At 39.9% G+C, this 22,527-nt stretch overlaps 1 protein-coding gene and 1 long non-coding RNA gene across 2 annotated transcripts in view; one reads left to right on the top strand and one right to left on the bottom strand.

Moving 5' to 3' along the window:
* The window catches only part of LOC148884172 (ephrin-A5b-like), an 88,176-nt gene that overhangs the window by 64,340 nt on the left and 1,309 nt on the right, over positions 1-22,527 (bottom strand). The gene's annotated exons all lie outside the window — the stretch shown is intronic.
* On the top strand, positions 17,272-20,787 carry LOC148884173 (uncharacterized). The gene is made up of 3 exons (XR_016118288.1): positions 17,272-17,988; positions 18,091-18,534; positions 20,217-20,787. It is a non-coding gene; the product is annotated as an uncharacterized LOC148884173 (long non-coding RNA).

Raw genomic sequence — 22,527 nt, 5'->3', positions numbered from 1 at the left:
TAAAAAGCCTCATGAAAGAATTCTCCGAGCGGGCGTCCGGGAATGAACGAGTCCCCGGTCCAAGGCCGTAGTACTCGGTGGCCTCCCATTGGCGGAGAGAAGGAGGTCTGTGGTTGGCTGGCGCGGCGACATATTGTGCGCTTGGGACCGGTTGCGCGGGATGCCCTCCTCTCGTCCCCTGCAATGTTTACGGCCCCACGCACGCGATCCCCGGCTCCGCTCGGCTTCGCTCGGCTGCACCCTCTCATCGCATTACTTCTGCTATTCTAACTCCTCCATCAATTATGCAGAAGAATAACTCCGGGCCCTTGATGGAGCCAAGACATAAAAGGGGGGATCATGGATGCCAGCGCTCGTAGCGTCGGCCCGCCTGCTGCCGTTGCGCCGCTGATATGAGCACCAAGGTACAAAGTCGCCTCTGAAAGGTGCTCCAACGTAGCTCGGACAAATTTCATTGAAGCGATGGGATGCAAACTAAGGCAACTAAGGGGAATAGTTATCGCATACAATTATTATTAGCTAGCTAGTTTTGATGTGCGATTAGCGGTGTGTTGCGGCTAAAGAGCTAACGGTGGATTTTGTGCTTTCCGGGAGTGCAAACCAATTTTCCAAATATAAGCGTGAAAACGGGAAACAATTTTTGTCACAAAGTCTTGATAGATTTTCATATCGGGACAACAATTCTAAGCGCAAACTTTTCGGTCTGAGCGGCGCTTCACTGTTGTGATTTTTAATCGCCTTCTTGTAGTCGCTTTTGTTTCACAACGAAAATCAAGAGGCTATATAAAATTAGCATGAGTAATAATGAGCATGTACAGTATATTTGTTATTAAATATATAAATAACCTTTATACAGTAAAGTCTCGTTATATCGATATTCAAGGGAGTCCGAAAAAATATCGATATAACCGGGACTATCGATATATCCAACCCTGCTTGCATGTAATTTTCTCCGTGCGTGCATAGAAATAGTATCGATATAACCGGGACTATCGATATATCCGATATCGATATAACGAGACTTTACTGTATATTGGACATTTACATCTCAATAATGATTTCTAAAAATTGGATATTTTGGGGTATATTTATTTATTTGTTTATTTATGCATTTATTTGTGTATTTATTTATGTATGTATTTATTTACTATTTATTTTCTATTCGTTTATTATTCATTTGATTGTTTTTCTTTTTTTATTCACTTATTTATTTATTTATTTTGTATTAATTTTCTATTCATTTATTATTCATTTAATTCTGTATTTTTAATTCACTTATTAATTTATGTAACCCTAATGAGGAATAAGCGGTACGGAAAATGAAATGAAATGAATGAAATTTATGTATTTTTTTTTTTTAAATACAGCTACATAATAGTAATATTACATTTTATTTATATATAAATAGTTATATGAATATACATTTTCTTTGATACTTGCACTATGTACAGTTATTTATGAAACATTTTTGCACATTTACAGGATACATCTCAGTCTTCTGACCTTTTTACTATGCTTAGAATATCTTGTTTTTTATCCTTTCACCCGCCCCCCCCATCCCTTTTCAAATTGCTACTGTGGACTTCAAATTTCCCCATTGTGGGACGATTAAAGGTGATTTAAATACTATGAAAAAACATACAATTCCGTTCATCGGTCACTGACTTGAATTCGTAACCGACATTTTCATCCTTGAGACAAAATGGATTCGAAGTGGGAAAATGGCGGCCTCAGCCCGTTGCGGGGCAGGAAGGAAAAACGGAGTATCCAGACACGCCGTCACAGAAAGAGATTTCGACAGTTTGACAGTTGAGCAAATGAAATGAAGTTGATTAGAAAACTACTGAATCCCCAGAATCAAAGTAACAGTCCCGCAAAAGTATTTGCGGAGGGGTGGAGGAGGATAATGGCAATTCCTCCATTCAAGTCATTCCCGTCCTGACCTGGATTTTTTCCTGGTTGCGTGTGAAGGGTTGGTCCGAGTTCTTTCGTAAGATCACAAACCGCCTTATTCAATATTTCACAAGTCCCAAAGCACCAAACGAGTAGAAATCCTACAAGAGCAAATACCCAATGGGTCGGTCCCCACGTCACACAAAAATCACATCTGTGTGTGTGAATTTCCCACAACTCTACTACACTCGATTCTATCAATCAGCACTCAAATAGTACCTCAATAAAATTAGGTTAAAATCTTATCGAAAGAAAATGGATGTTTTGAAAGGGGAGTAAAAGAAGCTATTTTTATAAAACAGCAAAACCCTTCACTAAATCGCCATGGTGGGGTGAGGTTTAATTTGGATCGATCTTACAACAGACTTTTTAGGCAACATAGGGTCAGTTATGCTGATGAGGCGATACAAGAGTAAATGGGGTAACAGGCCAGTCGTAGACCCCATAATCAGGTCAATAGTCAAGATTCGTCAGCGTGACAAAGATTGCACAACAAAAAATCCCAAATTTGTGCTATAATTAAGACCCGGTACAAGGACCCTTCCATCATCAACAACTGTCAAAATGTGGTGGATTTCATGCCAAAACGCATCGCTGAGGTGAAAAAGAACAAGGGAGGACACACTTCTTACTAAAATGTACATTTTAATCATTTGAGTTGTCAAAAAATGTAAACCGTCAATTTTATGCCAAAATAACAGGACAGTGCAATTAATTTGCACTAGGGTGTAGTTTACGTTTTTTAATCCAATGCCGAGAGAGGTGGAAAGACGACACAAAGTTAATGATTGTGATCCGTTTTGAACCCAGAGTCTGAAATCAACGAGCGACTGGAGAATACAGGTATCATCCGACTTACGACCAGCTCGACTTACAACCACCCGTATTTACGACCACGACGTCCAGACCCTATTTTTAACATTTTAATTCTCAAAGGCTTTCATTTAAATTTTAACATGGAAATATATTTTTACAGATGTTTTTTTTTAATAATACAAGAAACTCAAATGGATTTTTTCAATTCCCCTTCATTTCGATTTTTCCCGCCTTAAAGCTTCGCCAGATTGTAATGATACTAAAATATATTTTTAACATCTTATATTCCAAACGTTTCAGTAAATAAGAGTACAGGTAACATCCGACTTACGACCAGCTCGATTTACAACCACGCATACTTACGACCATGACCTCCAAACCCGATTTAAAAAAAAAATGTTATTCTACGCTTGGCACCACAACGCGCTAGCAGGCCGGCAACGCGTATGTAATTTTGTCCAGCCATCCAGCATCTGACTCTCGCACAGCAATCGACCGTGTGATGGCACCAGAGGGGGGAGTTTGCCAGTCATTTAGCCTCCGAGTCTCTATTTAACATTTTGATTGTGGTTGAGTTCGCCAACCGGTGGGGGAGGGGGGACTGTGGTGGGGACTGTGGAGTGACCTTGAGAGTTTTGAGAGGTGCTTATAAATGAAATGTATTATAATTATTACTGTATCTATTGATGAGAAGGTTTCTTCAGCCGTCATCTGTACAAATTTGACGGCTGAAGAAACCTTCTCATCGATGGACCACTCCTGTACGACTGAGAGCTTACACAGATGTACTGTATCTATTAGCTAGATAGCTACCTAACTATCGATTTGTTATCTATGAGCTATCTATTAGCTGGCTCGCTAGCTATCTGGCTAGCTATCGTTTAGCTATCGAGCTGGCTATAGTGACTGTATCTTGTGACTGTAAAGTGACTTTGAGAGTTTTGAAAGGTGCTTATGAATAAAATGTATTATTATTATTATTATTACAGTATCTCTTAGCTAGCTAGCTAGCTAGCTACCTAACTATGTATTTGAGTTACTTCCGGGTTGAGTGAACGCTGGCGCGTGTGGCTGGCGCTGCTCTCCCACAGAAAACTATGACTGCAAAGTGACCTTGAGAGTTTTGAAAGGCGCTTGTAAATCAAATGTATTATTATTATTATTAGTAGTAGGAGTAGTTTGAGTTACGGCCATTTTGACTTATGACCGTTTGCTCGGAACAGAATTCGGTCGTAAGTCGGATGTTACCTGTATTTGGATCAAACACCTTAGTGCGTGGCAGGTTGGAATTCATTTAATCAGATTCGGCGAGATGTCGCTTGATTCTGGTTTGGCACAAAGATCATTCGATCTTTGTTCGAATGAGGAAAAATGGATCAGGGAATCTATTCGTTTATTATTCATTTGATTGTTTTTCTTTTTTTATTCACTTATTTATTTATTTATTTAGTATTAATTTTCTATTCATTTATTATTTATTTAATTCTGTATTTTTAATTCACTTATTAATTTATGTAACCCTAATGAGGAATAAGCGGTACGGAAAATGAAATGAAATGAATGAAATTTATGTATTTTTTTTTTTTAAATACAGCTACATAATAGTAATATTACATTTTATTTATATATAAATAGTTATATGAATATACATTTTCTTTGATACTTGCACTATGTACAGTTATTTATGAAACATTTTTGCACATTTACAGGATACATCTCAGTCTTCTGCCCTTTTTACTATGCTTAGAATATCTTGTTTTTTATCCTTTCACCCGCCCCCCTCATCCCTTCTCAAATTGCTACTGTGGACTTCAAATTTCCCCATTGTGGGACGATTAAAGGTGATTTAAATACTATGAAAAAACATACAATTCCGTTCATCGGTCACTGACTTGAATTCGTTACCGACATTTTCATCCTTGAGACAAAATGGATTCGAAGTGGGAAAATGGCGGCCTCAGCCCGTTGCGGGGCAGGAAGGAAAAACGGAGTATCCAGACACGCCGTCACAGAAAGAGATTTCTACAGTTTGACAGTTGAGCAAATGAAATGAAGTTGATTAGAAAACTACTGAATCCCCAGAATCAAAGTAACAGTCCCGCAAAAGTATTTGCGGAGGGGTGGAGGAGGATAATGGCAATTCCTCCATTCAAGTCATTCCCGTCCTGACCTGGATTTTTTCCTGGTTGCGTGTGAAGGGTTGGTCCGAGTTCTTTTGTAAGATCACAAACCGCCTTATTCAATATTTCACAAGTCCCAAAGCACCAAACGAGTAGAAATCCTACAAGAGCAAATACCCAATGGGTCGGTCCCCACGTCACACAAAAATCACATCTGTGTGTGTGAATTTCCCACAACTCTACTAGACTCGATTCTATCAATCAGCACTCAAATAGTACCTCAATAAAATTAGGTTAAAATCTTATCCAAAGAAAATTGATGTTTTGAAATAAGCTATTTAAGCTATTTTTATAAAACAGCAAAACCCTTCACTAAATCGCCATGGTGGGGTGAGGTTTAATTTGGATCGATCTTACAACAGACTTTTTAGGCAACATAGGGTTAGTTATGCTGATGAGGCGATACAAGAGTAAATGGAGTAACAGGCCAGTCGTAGACGCCATAATCAGGTCAATAGTCAAGATTCGTCTGCGTGACAAAGATTGCACAACAAAAAAATCCCAACTTTGTGCTATAATTAAGACCCGGTACAAGGACCCTTCCATCATCAACAACTATCAAAATGTGGTGGATTTCATGCCAAAACGCATCGCTGAGGTGAAAAAGAACAAGGGAGGACACACTTCTTACTAAAATGTACATTTTAATCATTTGAGTTGTCAAAAAATGTAAACCATCGATTTTATGCCAAAATAACAGGACAGTGCAATTAATTTGCACAAGGGTGTAGTTTACGTTTTTTAATCCAATGCCGAGAGAGGTGGAAAGACGACACAAACTTAATGATTGTGATCTGTTTTGAACCCAGAGTCTGAAATCAACGAGCGACTGGAGAATACAGGTATCATCCGACTTACGACCAGCTCGACTTACGACCACCCGTATTTACGACCACGACGTCCAGACCCTATTTTTAACATTTTAATTCTCAAAGGCTTTCATTTAAATTTTAACATGGAAATATATTTTTACAGATGTTTTTTTTAATAATACGGGAAACTCAAATGGATTTTTTCAATTCCCCTTCATTTCGATTTTTCCCGCCTTAAAGCTCCGCCAGATTGTAATGATACTAAAATATATTTTTAACATCTTATATTCCAAACGTTTCAGTAAATAAGACTACAGGTAACATCCGACTTACGACCAGCTCGATTTACAACCACGCATACTTACGACCATGACCTCCAAACCCTATTTAAAAAAAAAATATTCTACGCTTGGCACCACAACGCGCTAGCAGGCCGGCAACGCGTATGTAATTTTGGCCAGCCATCCAGCATCTGACTCTCGCACAGCAATCGACCGTGTGATGGCACCAGAGGGGGGAGTTTGCCAGTCATTTAGCCTCCGAGTCTCTATTTAACATTTTGATTGTGGTTGAGTTCGCCAACCGGTGGGGGAGGGGGGACTGTGGTGGGGACTGTGGAGTGACCTTGAGAGTTTTGAGAGGTGCTTATAAATGAAATGTATTATAATTATTACTGTATCTATTGATGAGAAGGTTTCTTCAGCCGTCATCTGTACAAATTTGACGGCTGAAGAAACCTTCTCATCGATGGACCACTCCTGTACGACTGAGAGCTTACACAGACGTACTGTATCTATTAGCTAGATAGCTACCTAACTATCGATTTGTTATCTATGAGCTATCTATTAGCTGGCTCGCTAGCTATCTGGCTAGCTATCGTTTATCTATCGAGCTGGCTATAGTGACTGTATCTTGTGACTGTAAAGTGACTTTGAAATTTTTGAAAGGCGCTTATGAATAAAATGTATTATTATTATTATTACAGTATCTCTTAGCTAGCTAGCTACCTAACTATGTATTTGAGTTACTTCCGGGTTGAGTGAACGCTGGCGCGTGTGGCTGGCGCTGCTCTCCCACAGAAAACTATGACTGCAAAGTGACCTTGAGAGTTTTGAAAGGCGCTTGTAAATCAAATGTATTATGATTATTAGTAGTAGGAGTAGTTTGAGTTACGGCCATTTTGACTTATGACCGTTTGCTCGGAACAGAATTCGGTCGTAAGTCGGATGTTACCTGTATTTGGATCAAACACCTTAGTGCGTGGCAGGTTGGAATTCATTTAATCAGATTCGGCGAGATGTCGCTTGATTCTGGTTTGGCACAAAGATCATTCGATCTTTGTTCGAATGAGGAAAAATGGATCAGGGAATTGCGGACTGCTCCATATCGTTCACTAAATAGCAATGGAAGTAAAACTGACTATCAGTATGTTGTTAAGGCAGCTCTTGTTTCACATGCGATTCAATTTGCACGGTCCACTGCGGTGATAGGTATTCTTATGATTTTATTTTTTATTCCTTTACGTAATAGACAGGCGCAATCTTGACACCTACGCCTACCCGATTCCCTCGCGGCCATACGTTGGGCCTCCCTTGCTAAGTACGTCAGACTTGCTCAAACCGTTAGTGGCTTAGTGGCTCTTTAGGAGCCATCTTGGAAGCCGTTTTGAGGAGCTTTAGCGCGGTCATTAGGAGGTAAGACTGATTAATGTGAATGGTCAGGCAGGACTTGGCTTTCTGAAGGGGTGAAGGGGTCTCACAGGAAGTGTTTTGTGTCCCCGCACAAAAGGAGGGCTGACCTCTTAAGCCCCTTAGAGCCTCTTTGCTAATACCCTCACCGGTGCCTACAAAGACACGGGGGATACCATTTCGCCACTTGCATTTAAACGCGGTTCACATGAAAAAAAAATTAAAAAAAGAAAAAGCTCTCGCTGAGTTTCCAATGGCGGAAAAGTGAATCTGTGCAGCGGGGTGACACCGAGATTAGGTCTGAAGAGTCTCCCACTAATCCATTGACTGGGGCGCATATCAAACGGAAGAAAGCTAAAGTCACACAATGTCTTATCACAACACAGAAGGGGGACGGGGGAGACCTTCATGGCAGCGGGGACAAATCCTCCAGAAAAAAAGACAAAACATGGAGAAAAAAACACTTTTTTCACCTTTTTCTTTACTTTGATCAAAAAGGGGTTTTTTGTGTCCATCCAAAGGCTAATCGCTCTAATCGTGAGTGGTGTGACACTCATGAGGGCAAGCGCTGGAGAAACTGAATGAGTGGAGAGAGCGTGTGGAGCAAAGGCGGCCATTTAAATTTTAAAGTGAAAATATATTTTTACAGATGTTTTTTATTTTTATTTTTGTATAATATGAAAAATTCAAATAAATGACCAACTATTTTTTTTTTCAATTCCACTTCATTTCATTCTCTCTGACCTTCAAGCTCCGCCCAATTATAAGAGTGTAAAAATTATGGTCCAATTTGAAGAAAAAAAATGCAACTTTTGCTCAACTTCTCTCATTAAGTCGTGGGAGAAAATTAATGTGTGGATAGAACGTGCGAAGTGAAGGCGTCCATTTAAATCACAGCGAAAATATATTTTCAGACATTTTTAAAAATTTTGGAATCACAGGCAAAATTCAAATAAATGTCCAACTAATTTTTTCAATTCCCATTCATTTTATTCTCTCCGACATTCAAGCTCCGCCCAATTATGACAATAAAAATGTTTTTTTCACATGTTACATTTACAACATGTCGGTAACTAAGAGTGTAAAAATTAAATTCCAATGAAGATTAAAAAATGTGATTTTTGCTCGAATCTCTCCTTAAGTCGAGGGACAAAAATGAATGAGTAAATGCATATATTTAAATTTTAACATGAAAATATATTTCTACAGATGTTTTTTTAATAATACGCAAAACTCAAAAGTCCAACAATTTTTTTTTTCCAATCCCCCGTCATTTCAATTTATTCCACCTACAAGCTCCGCCCAATTATTATGATAATAAATATATTTTTTTCACATCATAGATTCAAACTGCATCAGTAAATAAGAGTGTAAAAATTAAAGTCCAATTTGAAAACAAAAATGTGATCTTTGCGCGACTAGTCACATGAAGTCGCGGGAGAAAATGAATGAGTGGATAGAACGTGTGGAGCAAAGGCATCCATTTAAATTTTAATATGAAAATATTTTTACGGGTGTTTTTTTTTTAACACGCAAAATTCAAATAAATGTCCAAATATTTGTTCAAATCTTAGATTAGAAAACGCATCAGTAAATAACAGTGTAAAAATTAAAGTCCAATGAAGATAAAAAAATACGTGATTAATTAAAACCCAGATTATTTTCTTACAGACATAAAATAAATAAATAATAATAATAATAATGCGTGACTGGATGAGATGATTATTTAAAGCTACACGTCTTAAGCGCAAGATAGCACCATTCGGGTTTGCTGAAAAAAACATTGCCAAATCGACTGGCAACGTCCTGTTAGTGTATGTGACTGTGAATACACATAAAAAATTGTGTATCTATATTTTTAAAAATATATATAATATAGTTCTATATTCTATTAACGAGTCCTCTGTAAACCGCCACAGTAACCTCTCGTCACTCGAAGCTGTCAATCAAAGCCGAGCCGCCTGCCTGAGGGCGAGGGTCTTATTAGTTAGAGCGTTAAAAAGAAAGAAAAAAAAAAGGGGGCCGGGGGTCGCTCCTCCCTGCAGGCGGGGTCATTGAAAGACGGCCGTCTTCATGGGACCGTTGATTGACACCCCGTTCGGCATGGCCTTACGATTCGGATTTTCGACGGATGCGAGGCAAAAGTCCGCGTTGAGCTTATCAAGTGGTGAATTCTCAGAACTAAACTATGGAGGCAGAGTAAGGGTGGAAGGAGCTAAGATACACCGAGTTGTAATAATAATAATAATAATAATAATGATGATCCATTTAATTTCTAAGCGCCTTTCAAAACTGTCAAGGTCACTTTACAGTCACAGGATCAGTTTTTTCTGTCAGTGAGCAGCGGCAACCACAGGCGCCAGCGTTCACTAAACCTGGAAGTCACTCAAATAGATAGAAAGCTAGCTATTAGATAGCTAATAGCCAGCTAGCTAGCAAGATAGCTAATATATAGCCAACTAGATAGCCAGCTAGCCATCAGATACATCTATTGAACCAAGCAATGTTTGGAGAAAGGAAATCAGGTTGTTTGAGAGAAGATTCTGCGCCCCTGACGATGATTTGTCGAGGCGATCCTTCTACAACAACGTTTTTTTCTTGCTGGGGTGCCGGCCAGACCTCTGACAATGTTTTTCCCCTTCCACAAGGAGGCAGTATTAGCCTTATGATTTTATTTTTTATTCCTTTACGTAATAGACAGGCGCAATCTTGACACCTACGCCTACCCGATTCCCTCGCGGCCATACGTTGGGCCTCCCTTGCTAAGTACGTCAGACTTGCTCAAACCGTTAGTGGCTTAGTGGCTCTTTAGGAGCCATCTTGGAAGCCGTTTTGAGGAGCTTTAGCGCGGTCATTAGGAGGTAAGACTGATTAATGTGAATGGTCAGGCAGGACTTGGCTTTCTGAAGGGGTGAAGGGGTCTCACAGGAAGTGTTTTGTGTCCCCGCACAAAAGGAGGGCTGACCTCTTAAGCCCCTTAGAGCCTCTTTGCTAATACCCTCACCGGTGCCTACAAAGACACGGGGGATACCATTTCGCCACTTGCATTTAAACGCGGTTCACATGAAAAAAAAATTAAAAAAAGAAAAAGCTCTCGCTGAGTTTCCAATGGCGGAAAAGTGAATCTGTGCAGCGGGGTGACACCGAGATTAGGTCTGAAGAGTCTCCCACTAATCCATTGACTGGGGCGCATATCAAACGGAAGAAAGCTAAAGTCACACAATGTCTTATCACAACACAGAAGGGGGACGGGGGAGACCTTCATGGCAGCGGGGACAAATCCTCCAGAAAAAAAGACAAAACATGGAGAAAAAAACACTTTTTTCACCTTTTTCTTTACTTTGATCAAAAAGGGGTTTTTTGTGTCCATCCAAAGGCTAATCGCTCTAATCGTGAGTGGTGTGACACTCATGAGGGCAAGCGCTGGATAAACTGAATGAGTGGATAGAGCGTGTGGAGCAAAGGCGGCCATTTAAATTTTAAAGTGAAAATATATTTTTACAGATGTTTTTATTTTTATTTTTGTATAATATGAAAAATTCAAATAAATGACCAACTATTTTTTTTTCAATTCCACTTCATTTCATTCTCTCTGACCTTCAAGCTCCGCCCAATTATAAGAGTGTAAAAATTATGGTCCAATTTGAAGAAAAAAATGCAACTTTTGCTCTACTTCTCTCATTAAGTCGTGGGAGAAAATTAATGTGTGGATAGAACGTGCGAAGTGAAGGCGTCCATTTAAATCACAGCGAAAATATATTTTCATATTATTTTTTCATATTTTCAGACATTTTTTTCAGAAAATTTTGGAATCACAGGCAAAATTCAAATAAATGTCCAACTAATTTTTTCAATTCCCATTCATTTTATTCTCTCCGACATTCAAGCTCCGCCCAATTTTGACAATAAAAATGTTTTTTTCACATCTTACATTTACAACATGTCGGTAACTAAGAGTGTAAAAATTAAATTCCAATGAAGATTAAAAAATGTGATTTTTGCTCAAATCTCTCCTTAAGTCGCGGGACAAAAATGAATGAGTAAATGCATATATTTAAATTTTAACATGAAAATATATTTCTACAGATGTTTTTTTAATAATACGCAAAACTCAAAAGTCCAACAATTTTTTTTCCAATCCCCCGTCATTTCAATTTATTCCACCTACAAGCTCCGCCCAATTATTATGATAATAAATATATTTTTTTCACATCATAGATTCAAAGTGCATCAGTAAATAAGAGTGTAAAAATTAAAGTCCAATTTGAAAACAAAAATGTGATCTTTGCGCGACTTCTCACATGAAGTCGCGGGAGAAAATGAATGAGTGGATAGAACGTGTGGAGCAACGGCATCCATTTAAATTTTAACGTGAAAATATTTTTACGGGTGTTTTTTTTTTAATACGCAAAATTCAAATAAATGTCCAAATATTTGTTCAAATCTTAGATTGAAAACGCAAATAAGACTGTAAAAATTAAAGTCCAATGAAGATAAAAAAATATGTGATTAATTAAAACCAGATTCTTTTCTTACAGACATAAAATAAATAAATAATAATAATAATAATGCGTGACTGGATGAGATGATTATTTAAAGCTACACGTCTTAAGCGCAAGATAGCACCATTCGGGTTTGCTGAAAAAAACATTGCCAAATCGACTGGCAACGTCCTGTTAGTGTATGTGACTGTGAATACACATAAAAAATTGTGTATCTATATTTTTAAAAATATATATAATATAGTTCTATATTCTATTAACGAGTCCTCTGTAAACCGCCACAGTAACCTCTCGTCACTCGAAGCTGTCAATCAAAGCCGAGCCGCCTGCCTGAGGGCGAGGGTCTTATTAGTTAGAGCGTTAAAAAGAAAGAAAAAAAAAAGGGGGCCGGGGGTCGCTCCTCCCTGCAGGCGGGGTCATTGAAAGACGGCCGTCTTCATGGGACCGTTGATTGACACCCCGTTCGGCATGGCCTTACGATTCGGATTTTCGACGGATGCGAGGCAAAAGTCCGCGTTGAGCTTATCAAGTGGTGAATTCTCAGAACTAAACTATGGAGGCAGAGTAAGGGTGGAAGGAGCTAAGATACACCGAGTTGTAATAATAATAATAATAATAATAATGATGATCCATTTAATTTCTAAGCGCCTTTCAAAACTGTCAAGGTCACTTTACAGTCACAGGATCAGTTTTTTCTGTCAGTGAGCAGCGGCAACCACAGGCGCCAGCGTTCACTAAACCTGGAAGTCACTCAAATAGATAGAAAGCTAGCTATTAGATAGCTAATAGCCAGCTAGCTAGCAAGATAGCTAATATATAGCCAACTAGATAGCCAGCTAGCCATCAGATACATCTATTGAACCAAGCAATGTTTGGAGAAAGGAAATCAGGTTGTTTGAGAGAAGATTCTGCGCCCCTGACGATGATTTGTCGAGGCGATCCTTCTACAACAACGTTTTTTTCTTGCTGGGGTGCCGGCCAGACCTCTGACAATGTTTTTCCCCTTCCACAAGGAGGCAGTATTAGCCTTTTGTCCATGTTAACATTTTGTTACAGCTTCAGCTCGTTGTTAAAGCGCTATATAAATCAAGATTGATTGTATTTTGTACATCCGTCCCCACTTCAAGCTCAGATAACTCCCGATGCATATAATTAAGGAATTAACTTCTTTTTTCTGATGAATGAAGAAAGTTTAAGGTTTCTTATGCTGCATTGAATTTCTATGTAGTCCGAAAACTCTGTGGGTCCTGGAATTTGAGTGAAAATGACAAAAACCCCTGGCACAGGAGTGGACACCCATTTGCACATGTTTGGCAGTGAACGAGTTAACAAATAACTAGTTATCAAATTTGAAGTCAAAAATAATGACTGTTATATAAGAGTGTAAAAATTATGGTCCAATTTGAAGAAAAAAATGCAACTTTTGCTCTACTTCTCTCATTAAGTCGTGGGAGAAAATTAATGTGTGGATAGAACGTGCGAAGTGAAGGCGTCCATTTAAATCACAGCGAAAATATATTTTCATATTATTTTTTCATATTTTCAGACATTTTTTTCAGAAAATTTTGGAATCACAGGCAAAATTCAAATAAATGTCCAACTAATTTTTTCAATTCCCATTCATTTTATTCTCTCCGACATTCAAGCTCCGCCCAATTTTGACAATAAAAATGTTTTTTTCACATCTTACATTTACAACATGTCGGTAACTAAGAGTGTAAAAATTAAATTCCAATGAAGATTAAAAAATGTGATTTTTGCTCAAATCTCTCCTTAAGTCGCGGGACAAAAATGAATGAGTAAATGCATATATTTAAATTTTAACATGAAAATATATTTCTACAGATGTTTTTTTAATAATACGCAAAACTCAAAAGTCCAACAATTTTTTTTCCAATCCCCCGTCATTTCAATTTATTCCACCTACAAGCTCCGCCCAATTATTATGATAATAAATATATTTTTTTCACATCATAGATTCAAAGTGCATCAGTAAATAAGAGTGTAAAAATTAAAGTCCAATTTGAAAACAAAAATGTGATCTTTGCGCGACTTCTCACATGAAGTCGCGGGAGAAAATGAATGAGTGGATAGAACGTGTGGAGCAACGGCATCCATTTAAATTTTAACGTGAAAATATTTTTACGGGTGTTTTTTTTTTAATACGCAAAATTCAAATAAATGTCCAAATATTTGTTCAAATCTTAGATTGAAAACGCAAATAAGACTGTAAAAATTAAAGTCCAATGAAGATAAAAAAATATGTGATTAATTAAAACCAGATTCTTTTCTTACAGACATAAAATAAATAAATAATAATAATAATGCGTGACTGGATGAGATGATTATTTAAAGCTACACGTCTTAAGCGCAAGATAGCACCATTCGGGTTTGCTGAAAAAAACATTGCCAATTCGACTGGCAACGTCCTGTTAGTGTATGTGACTGTGAATACACATAAAAAATTGTGTATATATATTTTTAAAAATATATATAATATAGTTCTATATTCTATTAACGAGTCCTCTGTAAACCGCCACAGTAACCTCTCGTCACTCTAAGCTGTCAATCAAAGCCGAGCCGCCTGCCTGAGGGCGAGGGTCTTATTAGTTAGAGCGTTAAAAAGAAAGAAAAAAAAGGGGGGCCGGGGGTCGCTCCTCCCTGCAGGCGGGGTCATTGAAAGACGGCCGTCTTCATGGGACCGTTGATTGACACCCCGTTCGGCATGGCCTTACGATTCGGATTTTCGACGGATGCGAGGCAAAAGTCCGCGTTGAGCTTATCAAGTGGTGAATTCTCAGAACTAAACTATGGAGGCAGAGTAAGGGTGGAAGGGGCTAAGATACACCGAGTTGTAATAATAATAATAATAATAATAATGATGATCCATTTAATTTCTAAGCGCCTTTCAAAACTGTCAAGGTCACTTTACAGTCACAGGATCAGTTTTTTCTGTCAGTGAGCAGCGGCAACCACAGGCGCCAGCGTTCACTCAACCTGGAAGTCACTCAAATAGATAGAAAGCTAGCTATTAGATAGCTAATAGCCAGCTAGCTAGCAAGATAGCTAATATATAGCCAACTAGATAGCCAGCTAGCCATCAGATACATCTATTGAACCAAGCAAATCAGGTTGTTTGAGAGAAGATTCTGCGCCCCTGACGATGATTTGTCGAGGCGATCCTTCTACAACAACGTTTTTTTCTTGCTGGGGTGCCGGCCAGACCTCTGACAATGTTTTTCCCCTTCCACAAGGAGGCAGTATTAGCCTTTTGTCCATGTTAACATTTTGTTACAGCTTCAGCTCGTTGTTAAAGCGCTATATAAATCAAGATTGATTGTATTTTGTACATCCGTCCCCACTTCAAGCTCAGATAACTCCCGATGCATATAATTAAGGAATTAACTTCTTTTTTCTGATGAAAGAATAAAGTTTAAGGTTTCTTATGCTGCATTGAATTTCTATGTAGTCTGAAGACTCTGTGGGTCCTGGAATTTGAGTGAAAATGACAAAAAACCCCTGGCACAGGAGTGGACACCCATTTGCACATGTTTGGCAGTGAACGAGTTAACAAATAACTAGTTTTCAAATTTGAAGTCAAAAATAATGACTGTTATTGTGGTTGACGTGGGACAATCTGAAATTTTGTTTCGGACGCTCGCAAGCACCATGGAAGTTTGATTTGCTTTTGCGGGCTGAATTAAAAGATGTGACGGACCAGATTTGGCCCTCGGGCCTTGACTTTGACACCTGTGATGTAAAGGAGGAGCATGGAAATTCACATGTTTGATTTTCTTTCACGGGCTGAATTAATAATAATAATAATAATAATAATAATAATAATAATAATAATAATAATAATAATAATAATATCGATGAGAAGGTTTCTTCAGCCGTCATCGGGAGTACATTGGCACCTAGAAGCTAGATACTGGGAGGAGGAAATAAATAATAAATAATAATAAATAATAAATAATAAATAATAAATAATAAATAATAAATAATAAATAGATTAAAATAACATACGCACTGTGATTTATCAAGATTGCGTCTGTTTTTAATAAGTTTCAATCAAAAGTGGAAAGTTAAAGAAATCAACATTTATTGAAAAATGGAATCACTTTCCACATTCAATACATATTATTACACAACGAAATACTCAAGCTCAATAATATATACTTGTGTTAAACTCCGCAAAATCATGGATGGATTGTCCTGACTGCGCACTCTACAAACTCGCCACGGACGCCCTCGCTCGCCTTCATGCGCAAACAGTACCCGTGTATGGGCTACCTACAGTTGAAATTTGCATACTCGGCACAGCAGCCAATCAGAAGCCTGCTTCGTGCTTCGGACATTCCCAAGAACGCTTGGGAAAGTCCGAAGCAAGGTCGTGCATTATACCGTGACTGTAAAGTGTACTTGAGAGTTATGAAAGGCGCTCAGTGGCTTGTAGGAGACAACGCAACGAAAATGATGCATTGTGCACCATGACGGCAAATGACAACGGGAGCAAAATCTTCAGCCACGGATATTTAACGTAAATTAAGCAAGGTAGCATTTGTGGTAGGTACAGCCTTAATTAAAAAAAAAAAAAACTATATACTTTGCGTTAATGGTTTTTTTGTGATTTCTCGTCTTCCTTTATGGCCGGGCAGGCAACTTTTCAGAGTTGTCTGCCTTGTTGTCCGCTAACTTTTTCAGACTTTCATACACTGTTTTTACTATAATTTGGACAAGTTCGGCGGGCCGGATTAAAAAGCCGTATGTGGCCCGCGGGCCGAAGTTTGCCCATGGTTGCCCTAAACCAGGGGTGTCAAAGTCATTTTTTGCCGCGGGCCACATTGTAGTTATGGTTTCCTCTAGAAGGCCGTTATGATTTTGGGGAACCCATTAGAATGTTTAAATCCCTTCAAATATTACATATAGAGCACACAGCAAATTAATGAATAACTCGTTTTCAAATCTGAAGTCAAGAATAATGACTTTTATTGTGGTTGACATCCAAAAATATGAAATTTTGGCTCAGATTTTAGCAATCATCATGGAATTTAGTTTGATTTGCTTTCGCGGGCCGAAAAAAATGATGTGGCGGGCTGGATTTGGCCCGCGGGCCTTGACTTTGACACCTGTGCCCAAAACCCTAAACCCTAACCCTAAACCCTAACCTTAAACCCTAACTATAAACTCTAACCCTAAATAATAACCCTAAACCCTAACCTTAAATCCTAACTCTAAACCCTAACCATAAACCCTACCCTAAACCCTAACTCTAAGCCCAAACCCTGAATCTAGACCTAAACCTAACCCCAGCCTTTGACAACTGTGTTCTACAAGAAACATCTTTACATCACATTTTAACTCATAGGCGGGTGATTGCGCTTTCATGTTGGGGCCAAAAGGTCTGGAAGCCAGCGTCTCCTTTTGACCTTAATGATACATTTGAAAGCAGGAAATCACATCCGTTTAGCTCCCTTTGACCCTCTGACACTTCCTGTTTTCCGACTACACCCTGTGACGCAACGGAGCGTCGCGTAGACCTTGGCCTCTTCCGCCGAAGACCACGTCGTCCTGCCGTTGTAAATTCCCTCCGTTAACTCGGATAACGTATTCACCCTTCTTCCCCATCTCCTCCTTATAACCCCTGCCCCGCCCCTCGCACAGTGAAATGCAGAGACAACAATAGCGCCCTTTCAAAGTGAAGACCGCGCCGGCGCTAGGAGAGAGAATCGGTCCTGAGACCCAGTCAATATTTGGACGCGGTTTGCCTTTTTGTGTCCCTTTTTAATCCGAATGGAACCGAGCCAGCGGGGAGCCGGGGAAAGACCGAGGGGGGGTGGAGGAGGGACGCTAGGGTAAACACTTGACACAATGCAAATGGGCCAACCACAACAGTGCTTGGGAAACTCTCACCAGATCACTTGGTCACCCGGTGAAAAGCGGAGTATTGTTCTTTTAAGTGAAGATTAAAGTGAGAAAACAAATAGCTCAGGTCATTGCGCCATGGAGAGGAAAAGTGGACGGGTGTCATATTGAGGTATAGTGATACCTCGGTTTACGAACGCCTTGGCTAACAAACTTTTCGACTTACGAACGTTAAAGTCACGAGAATTTAATCTTGGCATACTATATTTTTCAGGATACACACGGAGCGCCACAATGAGTGATGTGTCATTCACGAACGAGCCTGTTCTACGAACAAAGAAATGGCCATCTGTACACTTGATGCAAAAAGCTATCAACCCATCTAAACAGAACGCAATTGATGAGGAACAAGGTAAAATTATCACAGAGAAAGCCCACCAACTTCACTCGGATATCGTCAAGAGGCAACCTGGAAGTTCTTCATCTATTAATGATTTCAAGGCTGGCAACGGATGAAGCGTCGTACAAGGGATTCATGGTGTCGTCATGGAGAGGCAGCCAGTTCTGACGATAAAGCTGTGAAAGCTTACAAGATGGTGGCTTTCTCAAGATGGTGTAAGATGGTAGAAGAAGAAGAAGGCTACGTTCCTCATTAAGTGTTTAATGCTGATGAAACCGGCCACTCCATTCCATCAAGCCAACAACGACCATCACCAAGGTAAATAAAACTACGTTGTTTTGTTTCTTTAATTACAATACCATAGCACATTTATTATACATAAAATAAGGTATAATTTGTGTAGTTTTATGGCTTAGAAAATTAGAAAGTAGAAAATTATGTTTTATGGGGATCTGGGAATGGAGTATTCTCATTTTAATGGTTTCCTATGGGAAATTAATGTTTGGGATACACACTTTTCACCTTACACACTCTGTCTGGGAATTAATTTAGTTCGTAAGCCAAGGTATCACTTTATTCGCACTGTGGGGGAATTAGCTCAAACACCAACAAATCTCGAGTAGAAACGAAAAGAAACGTTGTCATTTTTTGATTAGCGGGACGGATGGTGAGCATCTGAAAGATTCGCATGACTATTGTCACGGATTAAGACAACCCCCCTAGCCGCCATTCCTCCCGCAGAATGCCGAGATACCTTCTCTCCCCAGCTGTCGGCTTGTTAGTCCCGCCCAATGAGCTTCTTTGATGAGGACGGGTATCGGTTTCCGTGGCGTCGGAGACACAAACAGCTTGAGAGATTAAGAAGGCAAACCCCCAGAGCTCCCAATTCAACAAATAAACACCTTTGGGCCACATCCGAGACCTGCGTGGCCACCATATGGACCCGGGTGGCTTTTTAATGAAGCAGCTAAATAGCGAGTGTTGCTAGTAGCTTACTTGTCATAGCTGCGGTCAATAGCCTACTAAACTATAACCCAGGAACTAAAACCTCCTACGTAGGTCAGAGGTCCATGACAGGTTTTGATTCTTTGACCCCGTTCTGATCTGTAAAGATGTATGCTAGCCAAAATGTTTGCTATCTGAGCAAAACATGGGTTATTTTTGCGTGTCACTTATGGCGAATGAATCTGAACTTTTATGGAGGTTATAGGAAGTGATCAGAAAAGATATTAGCGTGGGAAAGGTGGCTGAAATACTTAGATTTACCATTTATAGTGATACGTTGGCTTATGAACTTAATTGGTTCCCAGAAAGTGTGTGTAAGGCGAAAAGTGTGTATTCCAAACATTAATTTCTCATAGGAAACCATTAAAATGAGAATAATCCGTTTGCAGGTCCCCATAAAACATAATTTTGACCTAAATAAGCCTTAGAACTATACACAGTATACCTGATTGTATGTATAATAAATATGCTATGGTATTGTAATTAAAGAAATAAACTGTAGTATATAATAAAGTCATTTTATTTACCTTTGCGATGGTCGTTGATGGCTTGATGGAATGGATAGCTTTTTGCATAAATTGTCTCAAGGAGCTCTGGGTTGTACATTTTAGAAGTTGTAGATGCAGGCAAAAACACTAGAAACTTAATTAATAGCTGGTTCCCTTGCTTGTATGTTCTCTTCAAATTGTGCAGATGACTTATGTGGGTTATTTGTGGAGCCTGATTGATGGCATAATTTAACCTTGCAGTCTACACTCTGCCTTTGAAATATCAATAAAAAACTATCGTTTAAACTATAAAGTTTAAACGAGTCCAAATTTCATTGTGTTTTCTATCCATTTTCTCACCATTTCAGATTTGTTTTCTTTTTCCCTTTTTTTTTTGTTTCAAGCTCTGTCTTTTCCTTCCGTGTGTGTGTGTGTGTGTGTGTTTCTGTAACCCCTCCACCCGCTCACTGCTGCGGCTACGTGTGTCCCCTTCCTCCTCTACCACAGATGGTGACCAGTCACGTACGGCTTTAACCGAAGACTGGGGGCAGGGAATAGAGGGGGAAAAAAGCCGGCTGCCATTTCTCGTTCGTGAACGACACATCACCCATTGTGACGCTCTGTGTGTTTCCCGAAAAATAGTTTGTATGTCAAGATTTTAATTCTCGTGAATTTAACGTTTGTAAGGCGAAAAGTTAGTTAGCTAAAGCGTTCGTAAGCCGAGGTATCAATGTATAAGGAAACACGGGATATGGAAGAAAATATGTATATGCTAGTACAAGCTAGCATCCTGACATGGTAGCAAATTCCCCTGTTATGGGACTATGAAAGGCTTTCTTATTTTTATTTTTATTCTTTGCAATCCTCTGTAGTTGGAAAAGTGCCTTTTTCGACACCTTTGAGGAGAACTTTTCTTGTTTTTTTTACCGATGACGCTAAATTCCGCACAAGCGCTAACTCTTGCGAATAATATGCAAAGCAACGACCGTAGACGACGGCGCATGCGGTGTCCCTTTTGAAAAGCAGCTCATCGCCAAAGTCTTCAACGATTCCAAGTCGGATTTTCCGACTGTCCCCAAAATTCTTCTCCTAAGACAAAAACGGCCATTTTTTTGTTGCTAACAAGAAAAAAATAAAATGAGAAGAGACCCGTCACTCTGTTTTCGTGAGTTTTTTCCTGACAAAATCCAGACACGTCGAGCGTTCTGGACAATATAACGCCATTAAGTTTTAGGAGCTCTACCGTCAATAGCGGAAGCTTCTTTTTCAAACGGCAAATCATCCTGCGGGGTTGGGTTGTAAATCCCTCATCCTGCACGCTGAGTCTTGCTGTCTGACTCTTATCGGCAAGACGCATCAGCGCGGGGCAAAGACGTTGAACCCGCATATCCAAACATCCCAAACCAAGATGCGCCGCTATCAAAATAGCAACAAGGCTAGCTTTGTCGTCCTCCCTGAAATCATGTCCACAAAAAAAACATTGTCTTATTTGACAACCCACTTCCGGTTTCAATTTTAGAGCTCCACGGGAAGCCATTCCTGTGCTCTTTAGACAAATATGCGACACAGATTAGCAGACGAAAGAAATAAGAGCTAAGCTGAACGCTAATGCAGAGGTTAGAACGCAGAAAGTCCTCCGGCAACACGATTCTGCGGCGTTACGGGCGCGAGACACAAACATGCGAGGACCATGGACGGTCAGAATAGGGGGTTTTGGTCATGGCGCTTGCCTCCATTATGCAGCCCATCGTCAGCTTGAGATGAAACTTGTGAATGACATAGCGTCACAGTCTTTTGGAGTTACTCATTTATTTTGTTGCCTTTCTCTGGAGACAAAGTCCAGGCGGGGTGCTGTTAGATTTGAATCTTTTCAGATAAAATCTTGTTCTTTTTCCGGTTCAGTTCTAGTCCTATCAGTGCCGTGCCCAAAAAAAATCGCCCCCACCCCGTAAGTGAGGCCACTGTCCCGTTTTGGACCCTGACAAGGGTTTCCCTTTGCGCCGCTTAACCTGGAGCTCGATCGGTTAGCATTCAGTGTGTGACTTCGTCATGTGTGGATCTCGCACAAGACCCGACATGGTGCTGCGTCTTGGCCCGTTACTAAAATAGCTCTGGATGCGCCCCGATTGTCTGGCCCAGCTTGATACGGGCGGACGGGGGGGGGGGGGGGGGGGAGGTGTTTAGCAGCCAAGAATCCAGACTTCGGAGGAATTTGAAGGCCAAGCGTAGGGACGAAAGCCAAGGGAATGGAAGCAGAAACGCTTATCGCAACAGATATCGGCCTTTTATCTGCCGATGGTGTTTGCGTTGCCGTCCTCGCCATCGGCTCAACATGCAGGCGAAGAAAACGAATTTTCGCCCATCGGTTGGCTTTTTGACGCATTTTGACGGTCAGTCTCATTGAGACCACGGTGGAAATGATTTACGTTTGCTTTATACGACACATTTCGAGGAATTCTGGGATACTTTCGAGACCAGGAAATCCAAATAAGCCCAAAGCACAGCAGTTACACGACCGCTACAGGATGGATGGATGGACGGAGGGATGGATGGATGGATGGATGGATGGATGGATGGATGGATTGACAGATGGATGGACGGACGGAGGATGGATGGAGGATGGATGGATTGACAGATGGATGGATGGATGGATGTATTGACGGACGGAAGGATGGATAGATGGATGGACAGATGGATGCACAGACAGATGGATGGATGGATGAATGGATGGATGGACAGACGGACGGATTGATGGATGGATTGACAGATAGATGGATGGATGGATGTATTGACGGACGGATGGATAGATGATGGACAG

The sequence above is a fragment of the Hippocampus bargibanti genome, linkage group LG18 (genome assembly GCF_051943395.1).
Source record: "Hippocampus bargibanti isolate YZ-2025 linkage group LG18, ASM5194339v1, whole genome shotgun sequence".
NCBI lineage: Eukaryota > Metazoa > Chordata > Actinopteri > Syngnathiformes > Syngnathidae > Hippocampus > Hippocampus bargibanti.
Note: the sequence above shows the minus strand (reverse complement) of the source record. Positions and strands in the feature narration are given on the sequence as shown.